Source organism: Eurosta solidaginis, chromosome 1, assembly GCF_040869045.1.
Source record: "Eurosta solidaginis isolate ZX-2024a chromosome 1, ASM4086904v1, whole genome shotgun sequence".
NCBI classification, from domain to species: Eukaryota; Metazoa; Arthropoda; class Insecta; order Diptera; family Tephritidae; genus Eurosta; species Eurosta solidaginis.
The window spans coordinates 373,668,233-373,693,089 of NC_090319.1; the positions used below are offsets into that span (position 1 = coordinate 373,668,233).

The window sequence follows — 24,857 nt, forward strand, 5'->3', positions numbered from 1 at the left end:
ATTACATACTCAGTTGAGAGCTATGGAGACAAAATAAGGAAAATCACCATGTAGGAAAATGAACCTGGGTAACCCTGGAATGTGGTTGTATGACATGTGTATCAAATGGAAGGTATTAAAGAGTATTTTAAGAGAGAGTAGGCCATAGTTCTATGGATGGACGCCATTTAGGGATATCGCCATAAAGGTGGACCAGGGCTGACTCTAGAATGTGTTTGTACGATATGGGTATCAAACGAAAGGTGTTACTGAGCATTTTAAGAGGGAGTGGGCATTAGGTCTATAGGTGGACGCCTTTTCGAGATATCGCCATTAGGGTGGGCCAGGGGTGACTCTAGAATGTTTGTACGATATGGGTATCAAACGAAAGGTTTTACTGAGCATTTTAAGAGGGAGTGGGCATTAGGTCTATAGGTGGACGCCTTTTCGATATATCGCCATTAGGGTGGGCCAGGGGTGACTCTAGAATGTGTTTGTACGATATGGGTATCAAATGAAAGGTGGTAATGAGTGTTTTAAAAGGGAGTAATCCTTAGTTCTATAGGTGGACGCCTTTTCGAGATATCGCCATAAAGGTGGACCAAGGGTGACTCTAGAATGTGTTTGTACGATATGGGTATCAAACGAAAGGTGTTACTGAGCATTTTAAGAGGGAGTGGGCATTAGGTCTATAGGTGGACGCCTTTTCGAGATATCGCCATTAGGGTGGGCCAGGGGTGACTCTAGAATGTTTGTCCGATATGGGTATCAAACGAAAGGTGTTACTGAGCATTTTAACAGGGAGTGGGCATTAGGTCTATAGGTGGACGCCTTTTCGAGATATCGCCATTAGGGTGGGCCAGGGTGACTCTAGAATGTGTTTGTACGATATGGGTACCAAATGAAAGGTGGTAATGAGTATTTTAAAAGGGAGTAATCCTTAGTTCTATAGGTGGACGCCTTTTCGAGATATCGCCATAAAGGTGGACCAAGGGTGACTCTAGAATGTTTGTACGATATGGGTATCAAACGAAAGGTGTTACTGAGCATTTTAAGAGGGAGTGGGCATTAGGTCTATAGGTGGACGCCTTTTCGAGATATCGCCATTAGGGTGGGCCAGGGGTGACTCTAGAATGTTTTTACGATATGGGTATCAAACGAAAGGTGTTACTGAGCATTTTAAGAGGGAGTGGGCATTAGGTCTATAGGTGGACGCCTTTTCGAGATATCGCCATTAGGGTGGGCCAGGGGTGACTCTAGAATGTTTGTACGATATGGATATCAAACGAAAGGTGTTACTGAGCATTTTAAGAGGGAGTGGACATTAGGTCTATAGGTGGACGCCTTTTCGAGATATCGCCATTAGGGTGGGCCAGGGGTGACTCTAGAATGTTTTTACGATATGGGTATCAAACGAAAGGTGTTACTGAGCATTTTAAGAGGGAGTGGGCATTAGGTCTATAGGTGGACGCCTTTTCGAGATATCGCCATTAGGGTGGGCCAGGGGTGACTCTAGAATGTTTGTACGATATGGATATCAAACGAAAGGTGTTACTGAGCATTTTAAGAGGGAGTGGACATTAGGTCTATAGGTGGACGCCTTTTCGAGATATCGCCATTAGGGTGGGCTAGGGGTGACTCTAGAATGTGTTTGTACGATATGGATATCAAATTAAAGGTATTAATGAGGGTTTTAAAAGCGAGTGGCCCTTAGATGTATATGTGAAGGCGTTCTCGCGATATCGACCAAAATGTGGACCAGGTGATCCAGAAAATCATCTGTCGGGTACTGCTAATTTATTTATATATGCAATACCACTGTACATACAGTATTCCTGCCAAGATTCCAAGGGCTGTTGATTTCGCCTTGTAGAACTTTTTCATTTTCTTCTACTTAATATGGTAGGTGTCACACCCATTTTACAAAGTTTTTTCCAAAGTTATATTTTGCGTCAATAAACCAATCCAGTTACCATGTTTCATCCCTTTTTTCGTATTTGGTATAGAATTATGGCATTTTTTTCATTTTTCGTAATTTTCGATATCGATAAAGTGGGCGTGGTTATGGTCGGATTTCGGCCATTTTTTACACCAAGAGAAAGTGAGTTCAGATAAGTACGTGGGCTAAGTTTCGTAAAGATATATCGGTTTTTGCTCAAGTTATTGTGTTAACGGCCGAGCGGAAGGACAGACGGTGGACTGTGTATAAAAACTGGGCGTGTCTTCCACCGATTTCGCCCATTTTCACAGAGAACAGTTACCGTCATAGAATCTATGCTCGTACCAAATTTGAGAAGGATTGGTAAATTTTTGTTCGACTTATGGCATTAAAAGTATTCTAGACAAACTAAATGAAAATGGGCGGAGCCACGCCCATTTTGAAATTTTCTTTTATTTTTGTATTTTATTTCATCATATCATTACTGGAGTTGAATTTTGACTTAATTTACTTATATACAGTAAAGATATTAAATTTTTTGTTAAAATTTGAATTAAAAAAAAATTTTTTTAAAAGTGGGCGTGTTCTTCATCCAATTTTGCTAATTTTTATTTAGCACATATAGAGTAATAGTAGTAACGTTCCTTCCAAATTTCATCATGATATCTTCAACGACTGCCAAATTACAGCTTGCAAAACTTTTAAATTACCTTCTTGTAAAAGTGGACGGTGCCACGCCCATTGTCCAAAATCTTACTAATTTTCTATTCTGCGTCATAACATCAACCCATCTACCAAGTTTCATCGCTTTAACCGCCTTTGGCAATGAATTATCGCATTTTTTCGGTTTTTCGAAATTTTCGATATAGAAAAAGTGGGCGTGGTTATAGTCCGATATCGTTCATTTTAAATAGCGATCTGAGATGAGTGCTCAGGAACCTACATACCAAATTTCATCAAGATACCTCAAAATTTACTCAAGTTATCGTGTTAACGGACGGACGGACGGACGGACATGGCTCAATCAAATTTTTTTTGGATCCTGATTATTTTGATATATGGAAGTCTATATCTATCTCGATTCCTTTATATATGTACAACCAACCGTTATTCAATCAAACTTAATATACTCTGTGAGCTCTGCTCAACTGAGTATAAAAAGAGTGGAGTGTATACTCGTGACGGGTATTCTAACTGGACACTGCCTTCTGGCGCCACATGCCTTTAAATTAGGCTTGGTCAGTGATAGCAGATGTAAGAAGTGCGGGTTGGAGGAGGAAATGATCGATCATATTCTGTGCTCGTGCCCTGCACTTGCCAGGCTAAGAATCCAGCTAGTAGGTGGGATACAGCTGTCAAATCTAGAAGCAGCAAGCGGCTTAAGTCCTATGAAGATTCTAGTATTTGCCAAGAGGACGGTCCTGGTTTTTGATAGGGTTTTTCAGTTTGGTCGTTAAAACAAATTTCTGGTAACACTACGGACTCAATGAGTCTATGTGAGGTCCTCATGGACCGGCCAGTTCAACCTAACCTAACCTAACTGCAACGCGCGATATCCTCCGTAAGGATTTTATGCCGAACTAGGAGAAACTTTATCTAATTCTTATTGTTGCTTTGCCTTGCCCGGGCCTTGAATCCAGGATCTGCGGTGTAATAGGCGGAGCACACTACCACCACACCACGGCTATAAGTCGTCGATAGCAAACACATAGTACGACGATAACAGATTAATTGCACTCCGAAAACATATCGATAATTTAAAAAGTCAATTGCATAATGATAACTTTTCTTTAAATAATGAAAAACTTTTTCCAAGCAAATTGATAATTTTTCGAAAAGAACTTGATAAAAAGCCGATAACGAATTGATAGCACTCCGAAAGCAAGTGGATAACTTTTCGGTATCAAATCGATACCGTTTTTATAGCATTTCGAGAATTTTTCGATAACTAAACCTCAGTTTTTCTATAAGAAACCGAAAACTTTCTATAACAACCTATGACTCGTCTCTAACTGTGGACAACATATTTATAACGGCAACTTCATTCCGCGCGAAGTGGGTTGTGAGCAGGTATTGGGCGCCTTATAAAAATACATTCCAATGAAAACTACAAGAAACATTAGACCTTTATTTTTGGATGATGAACCATGCACATGCTGCCTGGCTAGTTGTCGTGAAGACAAAACGCAACTAGGATGTAGACTCCAAGGAAGAAAAACCTAACTTTACTTAACCTAACTGTCATTCACGCATGAGGTTTATAACATAAAAAAATCCATCAAGCAACACGTCAGTCCTTACCTCGAAAAACATGCAACCGGATTGATCACGTTGCGACTAACAGACGGCATGCCCGCAGTGTCTTAGATTCGTGTACTGCGCGAGGCCCCGACGTCAGTACAAGCGGCCTAAACCTCCTAGGAAACAACAAAACGAAAAGCAGACGTCAAAAAACTGCAATCGCTCGGGCATTGTGAGCACAGGTCAACCCAATAATGAAGAGTGCCGCGTTGCAAGTGAAGGAAAAGACGCATACAGAGCAACTATGAGATCAAATGTAACAAAAAGTATGTGTGAAAGCGACCATGAGTTGAGGAGAAGTAATGCATGTTTTCAGGAGGAATAAGTAGTGGCATGAGGACTTGAGTGCGAAGAGCCTGAACTCTAAGTTAGTAGTAATACCACCCGAAAATGTTACCAGAAAATTTATCGACAGACAGACGAAAGCTAGGCGAATGAAAATAAAAAAACGACCTGACCGAATGATTCCGTGCCTGACCGAAGGAATGCAAGCGTTCTTTGCCTAATCTACAAGAAGGGAGAGGCTGAAAACTCCATCATTTATCGCGGCATCTATTCCTTGGTATGTATAGCAAAATACGTGCTGCAAGACATAGTGTGCGAAAGACTGAAACCCGCCGTGAACAGATTGATTGAAACTTATCAGTGCTTGTAAATCTGAAATGAACCAGAGACCGAGTTCCAGAACACATTTTTTGCACAAGCTTTAAAATAATTTGTTTCTACTTTAACGCATTGTTATTGTTATTTATTAACACTTGTTGTAAATAAAATTAAAGAAAAAAAACTTTTTTTTAAAAATATGCTTTTATTATTGGGTAATAAAATTAACTAAAAAGTAAAAAATAAATTGACTGTAATGAAATATAACTCTTTATAAGTTCATTGTAACCTTTAACGATAATTAGGCTTTTTCCTCTTGGACAAAAAAATTCCATATTGTACATAATTATCTATTTTTAACATTAAAACCTTACACCTAAATTATTAAATCTTACAGTTTACATCACAGTCCTAATTGTTATAATAAAAGCGTTTTACATTGTGATAGCAAGAAAAGGAGGTCCTAAATGTTCTTAATTATACCATCAAAATTTAACAATTAGGACTGTGATATAAACTGTAAGATTTAATAATTTAGGTGTAAGGTTTTAATGTTAAAAATAGATAATTATGTACAATATGGAATTTTTTTGTCCAAGAGGAAAAAGCCTAATTATCGTTAAAGGTTACAATGAACTTATAAAGTGTTATATTTCTTTAGAGTCAATTTATTTTTTTTTTTAGTTTATTTTATTAACCAATAATAAAAGCTTATTTTTAAAAAAGTTTTTTTTCTTTAATTTTATTTTTTGCTTTTTAGTTCGTTTTATTAACAAATAATAGAACCTTGTTCTTAGAAATGCTTTTTTGTTAAATTTAATTTAAATATGAATTTTTTTAATTTTTAGTAGGGTAAAATATTGGCGGCCACCGTGGTGTGATGGTAGCGTGCTCCGCCTACCACACCGTATGCCCTGTGTTCACACCCCGGGCAAAGCAACATCAAAATTTTAGAAGTAAGGTTTTTCAATTAGGAGAAAATTTTTCTAAGCGGGTTCGCCCCTCGGCAGTGTTTGGCAAGCGCTCTGGGTGTATTTCTGCCATGAAAAGCTCTCAGTGAAAACTCATCTGCCGTTCGAAGTCGGCTTAAAACATGTAGGTCCCGTCCGGCCAATTTGTAGGGAAAATCAAGAAGAGCACGACGCAAATTGGAAGAGAAGCTCGGCCTTAGATCTCTTCAGAGGTTATCGCGCCTTACATTTTTTTTTTTAATATTGTTTAAATTAGTTATGTAATCTTTACTTAGTTATTTGTAACGTTTCTCATTCTATTCATTTCTTTTAATGCATCAATATGTTTCTTCGAAGTCAACTTTGAACAGTAAAGTTCTTCTATTCGAGTGTTAACTAACTTAAAATCATATTTTATTGTGACTTTGCCTATGTCGCGTTCAATCTACAACTACTTATTGCAGATCTCTGCTCTGTGGGTTAAATCTGTTTTAAAATAAAGTTCCAACTTTCGCAAGCGTGGGATTCACCACGTGTGATTCACCACGTTGTAAGAAAATTTTCTCATATAAAATGGCATGGTGAATCCCATACCAATGGCTGTTCGTTAATATGCAATATAAATATCTATGGTTACAAAGAATAATCGCCTGAGTCTCACAATCCACGGTTAGGTACCGCCGGGTTTGTATAGGACTTAGGCTGTTATGCCAAATTAACACAAATCTTTACCGATAACTGTGTTATCGATTAATTTATCGAAATCTCGCAAAGTAATATTGCATTGTCGTCGGATTTATACATGTGTGCAAAATTTCAGTTTAATCGGACACCGGGAAGTGTATCAAATTTAACTTGCAAGATTTGGTTACAAACAACAGCCAAGTGGAACTAAATAAAAGCTTATAAAAATGGTTTGTTTTCGATTTATATTTATGTACAACATTCTTTCTTCGAACTTCATGAGTAGTTAGTATTCACGATTTTTTTAATCACACAAAAAACACAATCATAGAAATTATCGGTAATAATAAAATGGATTTAATTGTTATTTCAGCCTTAGTAACAATTAATTTTATTATCTATAAATTTGTACATACATAAGTACTATTCCCGTGTACATTAAATTAGGTCGAAAAAGGACTGTCCTGAATTAAAAAATTATGAAATCGTGTTTGGACTTGACCCAAGAAATATAAGAATGCCTACATTATAATAAAATCAAAATAAATAAGCAATACTCCTGGAACTTTTCGGAGTTCTACTACCATTACATCCACCAGATGAAAAATACCATGTAATATTTAAATACTGGGATTATGCTTCAGCGTTGGCACTATTGGCAGCCATAATTTCGATATATTAAAAGACTTCGTTTATTTGTGAACCAGAAATAACCACAAATAACAATATCAGCTCTAAAATCCAGCGAAGAATCGTTCTTGGCAATAAATGCTACTTTGAACTAAGTAGGAAATTGAAAAGTAAGGTCCTCTCCCAGCGAACGATTATCATGCTTTACAAGTTATTTATCGTACCCGTTCTACTTTGTGGTGCAGAAGCATGGACCAAGCAGCTCTCGGAGTGTTCGGGAGAAAAGTTCTTTGGAAAATTTACGGACCTCTACTCGTTTGCGACGGCGAGTACCGGAAAAGGTTTAGGGGCAAATTATGTATAACGCAACGAGTAATTTTTTCTCAAATGCACCAAAATTCCTATTATATAAGAGCATTCCTTCACTTTAGTGAGTGACAATAAACCTGAATGCCTTTATGGAATTTTTGGTATTATAATTTGGTATTGAATGCGGATACCGCAGAATATTTAATGATAAGCTGTACGAGCTTTACGCAGACATCAACATAGTCCAGCGAATAAAAACACAGCGGCTACGCTGAAACTAGGAAACTAGTTTTATCGGAATCCGCCTGTGCAAGCAGAAGAAGAGAGCGGATCAGGTGGAAAACGATTTAAGCTCCCTTGATTGGATCAATTGGCGCCAACTAACCCAGCAATGGAGCAACTTTGTTCAATGACCATAATCTTTTAAACGGTTAGGCGTCGACTACGTAAGTAAGTGAGAAATTTATGATGGTAAATCTTGATAGGTCGGGGATGGAGATGTTTAGAAAACTCATTCATAGTATGTGCAATATTACGATCGATTTTTAAATAACCTCTCTTTGAACTAGAAACTTAAGACTTAGTTCAGACCCATGATAATGCAAACAAATCAGAAACAATTTTCGCTAGGCTGCGTACGCGTCGATACAAGAAAAAAATCTCACAATATTTAGAACCTTTGGTTTGATTTTAATGTAACTTATACAAAAAGGCTACAATTTTTAAATAACTTCCAAGGTCAAGTGACTGAAATGCCTGTCAAAAAAAAAAAGCCGCTAGAAGGAAGGACTTCGCTTACCTAGACTCAACGTAATCATATCAGCCCTTCCCGAGGTGGTCGTAGTGCTTTAATGGTGCCATTTTCAGGAACCTACCGAATCCATAAAGACCATCGGCATCAATAAAACTCTCCAAAAAAGATTGCTTAATGTCAGTGAATTAACACTAAACCCAAAGTGGGACTTAAACTTAGCGCTTTGTGCTGAAATTAATCAAACTCCTTCTCGAGAAGGCAAAGGAAATTTATTTGTGTTTTTTATTCATTACCGTATGATGACCGACCCAATCCAGAGGTGGGCATGATGCAATTTTCTTTAACAAAATCAAAAGCCAACATATTATTTTGTATGTTAACAAATATTTTTTTTTATATTTATTTATTATTCGAATTTGCTATGATAAAGCACTCAAATAAAATTTCAGCAAAAAAAACTATAAAAACAATATTTTGTACCAACATTGTTACAATCTAATGTATGTATGTTGCCATATTTGCATGCATGAAATTGAACATACATACATGTACGTGTAGGCAGTTTCACTTTTTCAATAAATAATAATAATTTATTTTGTGTTTTATTTATAACAAACATATATATATATATGTAAATCTTATAATTTTTAATTCCCCTTCCGTTACCGGCATCATTTTTTTTATGTTTTGCAAAGTGCATGCATCACAAGTTTGTTAACATAATAATAAAAGATAATATAAACAAAATTATATACACATGTTTATTTATATTTACTACTACTGCAACGAGTAGAAAAAAGGATGAGTGTGTCACTTTTCTCGCCATTTCCAGTTGATAACTTTCATTTGTTGCATTTATGATTGAGTTGACGTTGCAAGTTTACAAATGGGAATGCATACGCACATACAGACATACATTTATATGTACGTATGTGCAATATGTGCTTATTTCTTACAAAACGAACCACAAACTTGCATTTTGTATGAACTCATTAAAATTCAAGTTTGCGGGCAACAAGTTTTGATTGTTAAAGTTTTTGTATTCAGTTTTTGCAGTTTGTACGCAAAGCAGCGAAAGTACATACCATATCTAATATATAAAAATGGTCCGAAAAAAGATGTAAAAGGACTGCAATAAATTTTAGGCTAACGTACTGATAAGATCGTTTTTCCTTCGAATGTCCTTAACAAAGTCGTGGAGAGGCAAATGGGGTTGAGAAGAGGGTGACGGGATTTAAGATGAAGAAGAAATTGGAGATGGAGATGAAGATGGAGATGAAGATGAAGATGAAGATAAAGATAAAGATAAATATAAAGATAAAGATAAAGATATAGGTAAAGTTGAACATAAAAATAAAGATGAAAACGAGGATGAAGATGAAAAACTTTTAGTTTTGTGGCGCAGGAAGCATGCTATTTAAAAAAAAAACATTGTCGAAATTTAGAAATTTTGAGATACAATCAGAAATATTTACAAAATACATGTCGAGCGCGTTGAGTTTTACGATTGATTTTTTAGTTACTTCTCATTGCGCCAGAACCTTGAAATCTTACACTTAGATGAGAACATAAAGACAATTCAGCAAAAGGCGAGAAAATTTCCGCTAAGTCGCACACTGGTCGATATAATTAAACAATTGATAGGATACTTGTTTTCTAAGTAATTTTTCAGTGAACTACAGAGCTGAAATAAAAAACGAGGTTCAAAGTTCTAATATAGTTTAACACGTGTAACACAAAAAGGTTCACTAGGTGTCGCAAGCATCTAAGCTTTCAGGAAAACCGTACGGATCGGATGGAATCATCATCAATCAATTGCTGAGAATCTTTCTATTGGCTACAAACTTAATATTTGAAATGTGGCTAACTACACTAAGAAAATGCCTTAAACAAGGGTAAAATTCTGAAAGTCGCACCCGGAGCGAGATATTTAGAAGGTTCGTGTCTTACGAGGGAGTTTCGGGATCATGTTTTAAGATATTTCCCATTAAGCTATATAATTGCAACCACGCACATGTTGTTGTTGTTGTGCCGATAAAACCCCGCACATAGTGCTGAGGTGCAAGACAATGCAAGAAAAGAAACAAAAAAACTCCGCTAGATGTCACACGTGTCGGAATGATATAAAATATCATGCAAGGTTTCGAATCTTTCGATTGATTTGTGTGATGAATATGAAAATGGAAATTAATTTAAGGGTCGCATTCTCTATTGCGAACGATAGCTCAGACGAACGAATCGTCTCTTAACATCTTCGTAGCAATGGTATTTTCTATCACTTTCGTTTGTTTCTTACGTCATGTCAACGAGGAAGGCCTCAGCAATTGTCAGATGATGAAAGTGGCAGAGAATACCATTGCTAGGCAAAGTTATTAAGAGGCGATTCGTAATACAGAATGATGCCCTAAAATAGGTGCGGGCATATCAACAAAAAAAAATTATGTACAAAAACAAAACTTTCAGTTCTACTTTATAAAGCGATATAAGAATTGGAAGCTTTTATACATAAGAGTATCATTTTTTTTTATAAATACGAAAATATTAGGGTTAAACTTTAAAAAATTACTTTTATTTACATATCAAATGTGATTCTGCATATATTAAGCGAACTTTCGCAAACTTTACAAATATGTACCACGTTTAAATTTCTTTTTTCGCTGAATCACTCAAACAAATACTAATTAACCAACGGTCAACTACCTCAACCTAAACAGATTCATTCAAAATACGAATAGGGGAAAAAAATATGATAAAACAATTTTAATGCCTGCACACGCCTTCGTCCACCTGCTCAGTAACAATTCATAACTAAGAGCTGAGTACATATTTAAGCCCGAAACTTTTGTCTAAGCTGCGCTCTCAACTGAAGCACGGCAGCGAAATTTTTATATGTACAAAAGTTAATGCGTTTGTATGCACCTCAAAGTTTGAATTATTAAAAGTTGTTTACCAATGTATAAACTTTTTCTGTGCACATTGTAGGTGGATTTAGTGTTGATGGCATACCTGCATTCACACATATTTTTAATACCGTGACTGAGTTTTCATGATATCTTCGTTAACAGACTTTTTATACTCAGTTGAGCAGAGCTCACAGAGTATATTAACTTTGATTGGATAACGGTTGGTTGTACAGGTATAAAGGAATCGAGATAGATATAGACTTCCATATATCAAAATCATCAGTATCGAAAAAAAATTCGATTGAGCCATGTCCGTCCGTCCGTCCGTCTGCCCGTTAACACGATAACTTGAGTAAATTTTGAGGTATCTTGATGAAATGTGGTATGTAGGTTCCTGGGCGCTCATCTCAGATCGCTATTTAAAATGAACGATATCGGACAATAACCATGCCCACTTTTTCGATATCGAAAATTTCGAAAAATCGAAAAAGTGCGATAATTCATTACCAAATACGGTCTAAGCGATGAAACTTGGTAAGTTAGTTGAACTTATGACGCCGAATAGAAAAATGGTAAAATCTTGGACGATGGGCGTGGCACCGCCCACTTTTAAAAGAAGGTAATTTAGAAGTTTTGCAAGCTGTTATTTGGCAGTCGTTGAAGATATGATGAAATTTGGCAGGAACGTTACTCTTATTACTGTATGTCTGCTTACTAAAAATTAGCAAAATCGGAGAACGACCACGCCCACTTTTTAAAAAAAAAATTTTTTAATTCAATCTTTAATAATAATATCTTTACAGTATATAAGTAAATTATGCCAACATTCAACTCCAGTAATGATATGGTGCAACAAAATTCAAAAATAAAAGAAAATTTAAAATGGGCGTGGCTCCGCCCTTTTTCATTTAATTTGTCTAGGATACTTTCAATGCCATAAGTCGAACAAAAATTTACCAATCCTTGTTAAATTTGGTAGAGGCTTAGATTCTAGGACGATAACTGTTTTCTGTGAAAAATGGCGAAATCGGTGGAAGCCGCGCCCAGTTTTTATACACAGTCGACCGTCTGTCCTTCGCTCGGCCTTTAACACGATAACTTGAGCAAAAATCGATATATCTTTACTAAACTCAGTTCACGTACTTATCTGAACTCACTTTGTATTGGTGTAAAAAATTTCCGAAATCCGACTATGACCACGCCCACTTTTTCGATATCGAAAATTACGAAAAATAAAAAAAATGCCATAATTATATACCAAATACGAAAAAAGGGATGAAACATGGTAATTGTATTGGTCTATTGACGCAAAATATAACTTTAGAAAAAAACTTGGTAAAATGGGTGTGACACCTACCATATTAAATAGAAGAAAATGAAAAAGTTTTGCAGGGCGAAATCAAAAGCCCTCGGAATCTTGGAAGGAATACTGTTCGTGGTATTACATATATAAATAAATTAGCGGTACACGACAGATGAAGTTCTGGATCACCCTGGACCACATTTTGGTCGATATCTCGGAAACGCCTTCACATATACAACTAAGGGCCACTCCCTTTTAAAACCCTCATTAATACCTTTAACTTGATACCCATATCGTACAAACACATTCTAGAGTTACCCCTGGTCCACGTTTATGGCGATATCTCGAAAAGGCGTCCACATATAGAACTAAGGCCCACTCCTTTTTAAAATACTCATTAAATCATTTCATTTGATATCCATATCGTACAAAAAAATTCTAGAGTCACCCCTGGCCCACGTTTATGGCGATATCTCGAAAAGGCATCCACCTATGGAACTAAGGCCCACTCCCTTTTAAAATACTCATTAACACCTTTCATTTGATACCCATATCGTACAAACAAATTTTAGAGTCACCCCTGGTCCACCTTTATGGCGATATCTCGAAAAGGCGTCCACCTATAGAACTAAGGCCCACGCTCTTTTAAAATACTCATTAACACCTTTCATTTGAAACCCATATCGTACAAACAAATTTTAGAGTCACCCCTGGTCCACCTTTATGGCGATATCTCGAAAAGGCGTCCACCTATAGAACTAAGGCCCACGCCCTTTTAAAATACTCATTAGCACCTTTCATTTGATACCCATATTGTACACACGCATTCTAGAGTCAACCCTGGTCCACTTTTATGGCAATATCCCTAATGGCGTCCACCTATAGAACTATGTCCCACTCCCTCATAAAATACTCTTTAATGCCTTTCATTTGACACATGTCATACAAACACATTCCAGGGTTACCCTCGGTTCATTTTCCTACATGGTTATTTTCCCTTATGTTGCCACCATAGCTCTCAACTCAGTATGTAATGTTCGGTTACACCCGAACTTAACCTTCCTTATTTGTTTTTATTTAGTTTTCCTCAAATTTGGCTTTTGTTTGGTTTTTAAAATAACCTATTCACTGTGACATTTTCTCTGAATTTTTTCACATTTTTTGTTTCGTTTTACACCTTTTCAACGCAGTTTCTTTGTAATGAACCAAAATTCCAACGAATATTTGATTAACGAAATTAAGTTACATAAAATGAAATAAGCTGTCAGGCAAACACAGGTAGGCTTGGATTCGTCTGAAGCATTAATAAGTACGCTATTTTCGGTACAAAAAGACATGAATATCAAGTACAATTTAAGTTCGATTTAAAAACATATACATCTAGAAATCTAATGTTTTTAAGTCAACTATGTAGACCTTACTCAGGGGTTGAAGTTAAACCACAACAGAGGGGAACTATACCAGGAAAATATAATTTCGAACCTTTTGAGTAGATCTCCGTGGACTTCTTGTTATTATTGTTATTGTTCTTGAATCGCTTATTATCGATAGCGAATTTCTATCCTCGAGTTTTCGTTTTTTATAGGCGAGAAATTGCCTTCTTAGTATTATTGAGAAATTACAGAGGTTTCATAACTATAGAATGAGCCATCTATAACAGTTCGATGAACACACTCCGATAAGAAATCGATAAATTTTTAATAGGCTAGGTTAGGTTGAACCAGCCGGTCTGTGGAGACCTCACATAGACTGAATGAGTCAATAATATGATAAGAAGTTTGTTTAATGACTAAACTGAAAACCGCCATTAAATTCCGTCCTCCTTTGCAAATACTAGAAGCTTTCTAGGACCTATAGCACTTGCTGCTTCAATATCTGATAGCTATATAACTCCTTATTGCTGTAGCCTTAGCCTGGTCAGCGCAGGACACCGGCAAAAACCGTGCTCGATCGTTTCTTCCTCTAACTTGCACTTCTCGCATCTTCTATCACTGATTGGCCTTACTTGAAGCTTAACCACTTGGAGCGCTGTGATTTCGGCTTGTTCCGATGTTCAGACTTAACTGCGGTGAGAATTATTTAGCCTTTGAATGTGGAATATATTGGTTTTATACTGTAATTACCCCACTGCCGACGTACGATCTCGTGGTAAAAAAAAATTTAAATTAAATATACTGCCAATGAAAGAGAGCAATAATATTTGCAAACCATGGCAGAACCATACAGGTTCAGCTGACTGGTACTTTTTAAATATGTTTTGATGCTTCAACTTCCGACACAATACGATTTTGAAATTTGTTCATCGAAACATTTTTCGCCTGCCAGGGGGAACCCGAGCACCCCTCATCCCATCGACCAATTAGCTTGTGTTCCTTTATTCTAAAGAGTATGAATAAAATCTTGGATCAGCACATTAATGAGGTCAACCTAAACAAACTACGTCAGGAAAACCCACGGAAATGGCTACTTATAGTCTCACGGAAAAAATTTAAAAGGATTTGAAGCCTAAAAATATAGCTCTCTGTACTTTAACTGACATCTCAGGTGCTTTCGGTAACACGAAACAGCTATCAAATAAGATTTGATTGCAAGGATATATGTACATATGTATACCCGTTGATCATTCGTTGGGTGCTGTCCGTGCTGGGTTAGGTAAGGTTGAACTGGCCAGTCCATGAGGACCTAGAAAACTATCACTGACCAGGCCTTATTTAAAGGCATGAGACACTAGAAGGAAGTATCCCGTCAGGTTACCCGTCATGAGTCTACAGTCATCTCTGTTTAATGATATAAGTAACTTTGTTAGTCTAAGTTTTTAAGACCTGCACATAATCTCTCAAGTGGGTGTACTCACTCCTCTTCTGTGGACTGAAATCCAATGGATTTGACACACAAGGGTATGACCAAAATCAAATTTTTTAATGAAAGCAAAATACCTAGGGTTACATTGGACAGTAGCCTCACGTGGAATGATCATCTAGGACAAAGCAAGAAGAGCTTCCTTAGCCTGCACCAGACTCTATGGGAAAGATTCCCTCTATTGACACTTACTCATAGGTCTGGTTCATGAATAGATCCAAATTTGATGGAAATGTAAAAGCGGAAGCTGGCGGCATTCGTGGGCCCAACTTTAAAAAATCGATACCTATAAGATGCTACCCCACTATTTTTCAGGCAGAAATCCATGCAGAAGAAGTACATCATATCTACAAGTAGGCTTATCTTCGAAGAGTTTCCTCATTAGGTCAGACAGTCAGGCAGCCTTGCATGCCTTCTAGCCTTACAAAATTATTTCTAAACTAGTGGATAAATGCAAGGGAGTCCTAAATTATCTGGGAAACAAAACAGTTCAGACAACAACGAATTGAGTGCTCAGGGCAAAAATACAGGCCAAATTTTTGTATACTCCTATTAACGGCAGAGTACCAGCCAAACTTATTAGACTAAGCAGAGAGGACCTACGAACTCTTACTGGGTAATGTACGGGGCACGGTAGTTTATGATATCACCTCGATAAGTTAACTCCATCCGAAACACAAACCTGTCGCTTTTGTGACTTTGTGGATGAAAGGCCTTTTAACATTCTCTGCAAATGCATCGCTATGGCAAGGCAGAGACTCTCCAAACTAGGTAGCGGTATTCTTAATCCGAGGAGTAAAAAGCCTGAAGAGGAACTTTAATACATTAAAAGCCTTCGCATGCAGTAATATGCTGAAAGGTCAAGCACAATAGATCTGAAAAAAGCTCACAGTGCATCGAGGCCTAGAAATAATAATGTCGTCCTGCTGCCACCTTGTATGGTTTCGCCATGGTCTGAATTGAGCGCGAATAGTTATTTCACTCACTGATGAGTTCTTCAAGACAGTTTGTCACATTAAATACGGGAGAAATGCCCTGCCTAGGCCCAGTTGCTTATAAATATTTTCCCCATAACCAGACCCAAGTTCGCCGCTTACTTGCATATTAAAAACATTGTCCACATTTTCATTGTTTCGAATGCCTTTGGCGATTAACAGGAAACAAATTAAACATTTCACTTAATTACCAATTTTCGCTTTGACTATAATAAATGTAATAAAACAGTATTTTTACTATTATTGCTAAAACAGCTATTAGATATTACACAGTTTCAGCCTTGTTATGGATTTTACGATTTGCAAGCAAAGCAAATGAAAATAGAAGTATGTCAGATGCGATATTCATTTTTATGTTGTAAGGATGGACACATGCTCAAATGTGATATGATGATGATGCACTGCAAACAATCAAACCGCCTAACCACCAAACGAGACAATGCAACTTCCGTGTATTTCATGAAATGCCTATTAGAGGTTTACGCCGATTACTTTATCGGCGGCGGCGGCGTGGGCGGCGCGCCGGCGTAGGCCGGTGTTCTTACTTTAAAAAGCTTAATTTTTCTATTTAAAAAAATAATATTTAGGAAAGGTTTTATTTGTATGCATTTAAGGAAATCAACGTTTTGGCCATTTCGGAAAGATACGGGATTTTTGGATCAAAACCTCGCAGATCGTCCAAAAATTTTCAGGAGTAGCTCTTTGTGGAGGGATTGTCCCTCGTTCACTTACTCCAGGGAGGCTTCGAACCTAACCCCGGTCTTTGGAATTAGTACTGCTGCGTCTGCTGAAAAGAAATAGGGATACATAAAATGGTCACACTTTTTATATCTCGTGCAAAGCGTAGTTTCACCTGGGGTTGACTCCTAATAATCGTCGCGAACACAATTTCTTTAAATCATTTGTGACGCCTTGACGGTCACGCACAAAGGCGACTTACGGTTGCTATTAATGGTCTATTAATACTCATGACTCTCGTGGCACAGGGCGCATCCAGTTTTTTCGAGCTACAATTCCCGATGTGCGAACAGTAACAATCCCGACCACCAGTCGCTACCACGCCTCCTAACTCTCACACCATATGCCAGCACAGAAGCTATAGTACTGCGACTTCGAACTCATATGTACCTTCGTCGACGTCACTTTCCTCGAAGCTCTAGGTGTAGTTCCGAAGACTTTCTAACTGATGTTTTTGTGGCGCTATGCCGAGCTACACCTGAGAAACACCTTGAAACGTTAGGGAGTGACTATTCGGCCAAGGCTGCCGCCCTCGACATCATAACCAGTCCAAATGGATGTCATTGCGTAACTCATGGGTGAAAATCGCATAATCTCCTCGGCGCATCTACATAATTAAAATTTTAAAAGGGCATTGGATACAATTTTGAAATGTTGACCAAAGTTTGCAGACGTTTGTGTTCACAACATTGATTTCAATAGTCTTCATTAAATGAAAACGATATTTTAGAATGGATGACCGCGTAGCATCAGTTTTCAGACTAGTTCCACCGCCCACTATATTAGGGTAGTAGCACACACGGACATTAGTTCGACTGTTTTGGGAAAGCTTTTGCTTCACCACTTTGAGTGAAGGACAAAGCCTCACCTGGTAAATATATGTGCCTACGTATTCACATTTGTAAAAGGAGCCGTAACGCGTAGGTTATACTTAAACTTGGTTGGTAGGTTATAAGCAATGTGATTCACTCCAAAGGACTAGTTTTAGATAAGGCCGCCAACTTTAGGCAATGTCAAACCGGGAGACTTGGTGGGTGTTGAAGGATGAAGTGTGAAAATCAAAAGTAACATTTCATTACGCTATTGTATAGTTTCGCAAATAAACAACAGGCGTACATACGTACATATATCCTCAACTCAAGTATGAGGTAAGAATCATTACAAAGGAGTGTTTATGCCCCTACTATAGAATTTTGCATATCTGATTTCTTTTATTCCTTCAGCCAATCGCAATGTAAATTTTTTTTTAAATCGGCACCATTTTTGGGTAATTTGCTTTTTTTTAACAACTTGAGGACAATTTGAAAACACGCTCGCCTTGGGTCATTTTATTTGAATTCATTGTTCATTATTAATTTTTTGAAAAAAGAAAAAAATAAGCAAAGTGAACATATAAATTTATTATAAAACTGTTCTTTTAGTGTTTTGTTTTAACAACTTGGCGAATTGGGTGATGCAAAAGTCCGTGTTAAGCTGACATCGAAAGCGCCTGTTTTTTTTTAATAACTTATGAACAGTTAAGGCCCCATTACTGATACTTAGCATAGACTTGACTTGGCTTGAGAACTGTCACTTACAGTTCTGTTAAATGAACATTGCATGTTACTGATTACTCAAAACTTAGCAACACTTAACTTAACATAGAAGTCTGTTGAATTTTGATTTTCTATGTAAGTTCTAAGTGACGTTTATATTTTGAGATGCCATTTGTTCGTTTCCATTTCATTTTGACATTTTGTCATACAAATTGACATTTATTGATAATGATGCCAGGTTGTATGCGCTAAGTGGGGTATAATCGTGGCGAAGTTGCTAAGTTTACGCCAAGTCAAGTCAAGTCTATGCTAAGTATCAGTAATGGAGCCTTTAGAAAGATGCGCATCCGTTGATACCACTTTCGACCATATCCGACTAATTTTAGACATGAACAATAAATGGCCTAAGCAGTCTTAAACGAGCAGAAAATATAGTAACGCGCCGGACGCCGCCGTCGCGCGGAAATTTTTGGCGGCGGCGTTTATCGGTGGCGTATATCTCTAATGCCTATTAGTAAGTAAAGTAGACAATTTTATTAGTATTTGATTAAATGGGAAAGTGTTATGTGAAAATGGTGAATGCAACGCCTTTACAACTATGAATGTATTTACAAGTATGTATCATGGACAAATTTTGCTGACTAGGCTCTGGCGACCTTATGATCAATTTGTTTTCTTTTTTTTTTTGGGCTTTGCGTCCGAAGCGTTTCGAATGAAAATAGCGTCAAAAAATTGGCATTGCCCCACAAAATGACCTATGTATATGTACATTTTTTAGGAGAGTACTTAGACTTTATTTTGAGTAACACTACAAAAAAAATCCAAAATTGGAACGTTATGCAAAAAAAAGTGCAAAATTTTAAAAAGCTGTAATACTCATATATTCATAATAGAAAATACACGCAATGAGTTTTGAATTCGAAATCAAAGCAAGACAGCCTACAATAGTTTCGTGATTGTAGCAGCATAAGGGCCCAACGATATAAATATATTTAAATTTGCATTTACTTAATTGTTAATGTTGTTTCCTTAAAATTAATAATTTTGTCTAAGGTTGGAGAATAGTTGGAACGCGATCTTGAAAATAAATTCAAAATGTAACAAAGGTAGGGGAATCATTGGAAATTGTAGTTGCACATCAAGTAGGGAGCTATATGTTAATCGAATTTTGTGTGTCAAAGGAACTAAAAAATTGAAGACCATTAGATATACAGTAATAAAATTACGCTTGTGTTTTGCAGAGAGTCAGCAGGACTAGAGAAGATTCATAGTTTATGAACCAACTTATCGATGGTCATGTAATACTCCAGCTACACATATACACCCACATACATACATACAGGGGACTTAGGTGAATTGATGTCAAATTGTAAAACTTTAAAGAAAATCAGCATTAAACTTTAAATTTTTAAAAACACTTACCACTTCCGCTAAATTGTTTCACTTTCTCCTTCCAAATTCCTTGTTTCTCTGTATAGGTTCAGTTGCCTAACGCTGCAGTGAAGGCATACATACATACATATGTACCATAAAAATTCACGTTGTTGTTGTTTGAAGAAGATGAAAAGGAGAGGAGAGGTAGAGAATTCCTTATACAAATACGAATAAGTTTCACTTTACGAGGAAATTTATTTCAATATCACTTTGGAGAATTTGGATTTCTATATCACTTTTGCAGAGTTGTATATGCATTTTTACATAGCATTATTGTATGTTGTATGTACATATCTAGTATGTGCATGTTAATATGCGAACATACATACATACATATGTAATTTGGTACATTTATATTTTTAGTTCATCAATATTTAACCAAAACATTTCTGCAATAAATTACATGCATTTAAAGATTTTTATATATGTACATAGATACACAAAATATATGGACATAAGTCGCAAATACATTTTGTGTATGTATGTAAGTATATATATGGAGCAAATTAAAGCAAATTTGTTTAATTTAAGAAAAAATTTCTTTTCGATAACAAATTGATTACTTTTTTATGAAAAATCGAAAACCTTTCGATAACAAACCATTGATGAAAAATTGGCCACACTCCGATAATAAATCGATAACTTGTCTAGAAAACATCGTAACCTTTTCATAACATATCACTAAATTTTCGATAGATAATCAACAACTTTTCAATGGCAAACCTTCTGATAAAAAATCAATAGTGCCGATAGCAAATTGGTTACACTTCGATATCAAATCGATAATTTTTCGATGAAAAAATTAGTATCTTTTGTTAACATATCGATCAACTTTGGATAATTGTCGAAATTGTGTCAATGAAAAGTGGATAACTTTTCGATAACAAATCGCTAACTCGTGTATACCTCGTCAAAAAAGCAGCGACAACACACCGATAAGAAATGGTTGGCGCATCCATAATCCTTCGATAAAAACCGATAAAAAACACTTAGATAACAATTGGCCTCGGCTTTGGCGGTACAGGACGTACATGTTTAATGCCAACTCCGAACGGCATCTGCAAGGCAGATGAGTTTTCACTGAGAAGCTTTTCAAGGCAGAAATACACTCGGAGTGAGCATTTTAACATCGAAAACAATGTCAGCTAAGAAATCAAACGGATAAGAACTCTTGACAACAAATTCTTCTTTGACTGAGCAGACAATAAAAAAGGAAAGTTCTCTCTCGACGACTATACAAGTCGCTCATCTTAAGTGATTTATGGAATGGAAGGGGTCGGGAGAAGATAAGATGGCTCTTAGAGTGTTCGAGCGAAAAGTCCTCTGGAAGATGTGCTCTCCGTAATGTCGACGACGAGTATCGAAGGATGTATAATGTACAGCCACATGAGCTTTATATTAAGATAGTGCAGCGAATAAAAACCCAAAGGCTTCGGTGGTTAGGTCAAGTTAGGCAAATGGACGAAGACGCTCCGGCCTATAAAATATTTCAGTCTACATCGCAGTTTGAAGAAGAGGGAAGGAGAGACCTCCACTGCGTGGGGAGAGGCAAACACGGCCCAAATTAATATAGATGACGAAGTTGAAAAACATATGGAAACTAAAGCGACGACCAGTATGAATGTGAAAGCCAATAGCCAGAAGAAGACAATTACAAAATGGAAGGTTTGGGAAAGGAAAACACAGATTAAATTATAAACTCGACGACGAGGATAAGAGAAAAAGAAAGCAAATAACAAAGAGGACACATAACGTTCAAGTTCGAGTTATTAAGACATTAACCTAAAAAAAATCAGATCAAACCCCTTTCTGCATATGGAAGGAAGCTAAGAAAATTCCCATGTGCTCATCACAAAGCCTTGTGGAATATCCACCAACAGTCAGACTACCCCGATACATAAAACTGATCTTAAGAGCAGGCAGTTAAACTTTACCCCATAAAAAGTTAGCTGAAGCGAATAATGATGGCATCAGTTCCAATATCTCTATAGATTCGGAACAATCTGTGACATTAGCTAAGCTGGGAACTACTCTAGTCGCTCCTACAACGACAATAACAATACTACGCCTGCGTGTTCTGTGGATACAGGCTGACCCTACTCCTACTTTTCAACACGAAGATGTGGCACAAATGAAGCTGCAGCATTAAAGGTTGTTGTTGTTGTAGCAGTGCTTCGCCTCATACATTTGTCCAAGGACAATAGCTGTTTCAACATGGTTGGACCAAAGAGATAGTGGTGTAAGAGAATTTCTTCTACATTGCAATTGAAGATATGTTTGGTGTCATTTGGGGACACGTTACAGGCAGGACATACATTGGTATGTCGTTGTTGTTTCCAGATAAGTAAGATCCTAACCTGTTACAGTATCCAGATCGAAGGAGAGCAAGAGTGACGCGTGTCTCAAAAAATTGCCTTCAAGGTGTTTGCCATTGAGAACGGGGTGGACCAGGAAGTTGTTGGCATAGTAATCCGAAGAATATTTGTGGATGTTTCAAAGAGCCTTCTCGTATTTCTTCTATTAAAATAGCTGAATTTTTAAATGCCGCATTTTTTCATATTGCTTACGGAGATTACTTCTTAAGTTCCTGGAAGGTGGGGCCTCTTAAGCCAGATATCTGTTGGGATGCCCAGGTTTCTGGGGACATTGAACGCCGGGCCGAAAATGAATCTTGGTACAAGCAGCACCTACGATAATATAAATTCCATCTAGACTTTGCTCAGTGTGCAAATTTGGAGTTGGTACAAAAAGGGATCAAATTTCAGACTCTCTCTTTCGGAATAGAAAACTTAAATATTTTTTATAATTCGAATCTACCTACGCGGCATCTACATGCATACATAATTGAGATTGAATGGCATTAAGCTAAATTAAAAAGGAAAATTTAAAAATAAAAAAATAAAACAAAAAAAGGATACAGGTTTTTTTCCAACTGATCAAATCGAACGAGTTTAAGTGCGTGCCGGTCGCTGTTGACGTTGCTGTTGTTAGTTCGTTTTTGTTTGCATTTCACTCCTTTCACTTTAACGTGAAATCATTATTGCGATATTTATTTTGCTTTTAAAGTTTGGTGTATTTGTTTGTGTTAAATAGATTAACAGCGATTTGTTGTTTTTTTATTTGGAATTACTTTTTGCAGTCATTTAGTGAATTCACTGATAAATTTGGTAGTATTAATTTTATGTTTATCATACGACTTTCACAAACTTTGAGAACTACACTGCGAAAAAAGTTGATATTAATATGCTGACAGAAATATCTCTCTGCTTTTGTCTGTTCGACTGTAGCATCAATAGTTTGTTTGCAACAACTTTCGTTTAGTTACAGATATTGTAATGAGAGCGAGAGTCAGAGAGAATTATAGCGAAAAAAGAGCTTAAAACAAAACTTGCGTTATTGGAGTCATTGTGAATGATAACTAAGTGTGATATCTTCTGCATAGACGTCAAGATTCCAAAGTGATTGGATCACCTGATTTGTAATTGCCTATCGCTGTCTCATTCTGTATCTCTTTCTATCACCCGCTGAAGATAGGCACCGCCATATTGAACACCCTGTCAAAACGCTAAAAAGTAGCCATGCTGAACATCCTGTCAGGCAGTTGACAGATAAGATATCACACTTAGTCATTATTCACAATGATTGGAGTGTCTGAAGCATGGCGGAATCATACAAGGTGATAGCACGGTGACATACCTACAAACATAAATAAAAGTTCCATGTAGTGTGATTTTGTAAATGGATGGACAAATGTCAAATTCGTACTGCGCCGCGAGTTGAAGTGTCAACTGATATTAAAAAAGTTCGAATATGCTAATTTCCGGCGGTCACCTGTTACTGGTTCCATCATGGTCTGAAGGAAATGTGTCTTTTGTGAGAGAAAGAAAATGCGACAGAGAAAGAGCGAGAGAGAGAGTTATAACGAGAGAAGTCTTTAAAATGAGACTGTGGTTGTAAAACTTGTACGATTAAAAATATTGGTTTATGTCAACATGAGGGCCATAATTATGGACGTCTCGGGTTAGACTGGCTAGGTTAAATGTCAGACTGTAACAGTATCCATATCGAAGTTCGCCAGAGTTACTCTCTCTCGCTTCGCTAATGGACAAAATTCCTCCTTTGCTCTAAGCAGTGTTCTTCCAGTGAGAGTAACTGCGAATACATTACTCAAGTATTTTGCTCAAGTACGGAGAATTTTTCGATTATATATTAACGATTACTTCCCTTGGTATCAGGTACGTGGATATAGTATCGAGGTATCGATTACTCGAGTGAAATATTGAGAATTTTGTAACTGTTGCTTGACATTTCCCGTCATATTTTAATTTAATATATCAAGCAATGTTTTGTTCCCGTATTAAAATGGCGCTCATAAATTGGCTTGCACAATGCCGTGGGAATACCCAATGCCTATTTTAACTAATAATAGCGGATAACTAATAAAATAATAGGTATATGGAATACCTGTGCAAAAATTGCACTTACAAATAATGCTTCCGATTAGAGACGGTAAGGAGTGTTGCACAAATACCGCCGAAACGTTTTCGAAATAATGCCGAAAGAAGCAGCCAATTTTTCTTAATGTTTCAAAAATAATCCAACATAAGTTCATAACTGATTCCGTAATGATTCCAAAACAGCCCCGAAACGGTTGCAAAAACTATCGCGAAACCACCCATACATGGGCCGAAATGATCACGAAAATAATTCTGAAATAATCCTGCAGCTATTCCAAAGCGATCCCGATAACATAACCGAAAGTGTTCTGCAACATTGATGCCAATAAAGAAGCAGGAAACAATCTCTATGCCAGAAAACCGTCCTAAAATTAGTTTATATATCAAGTGCAAGGCTCTTAGTGCCAATTGAGCACTTTTTAATACAGAGTATTTCTGGCAGGAGTGATAGGTATTGCTCGATCTCGTTTTAAAGTTTTCGGAG

The 24,857-nt window shown here is 36.9% G+C and overlaps 1 protein-coding gene across 3 annotated transcripts in view; it reads right to left on the reverse strand.

Annotated features, from left to right (window-relative positions):
- Positions 1-24,857, reverse strand: part of Osi24 (Protein) — an 81,657-nt gene that overhangs the window by 52,802 nt on the left and 3,998 nt on the right. For 2 of the 3 annotated variants that reach the window (XM_067763054.1, XM_067763056.1), the window contains exon 2: positions 19,905-20,305. The gene's annotated coding sequence lies outside the window, so the exon portion shown is untranslated. Of the gene's footprint in view, positions 1-19,904; positions 20,306-22,834; positions 23,024-24,857 lie in introns of those variants that run through there. The other variant, XM_067763055.1, reaches the window with a different exon arrangement.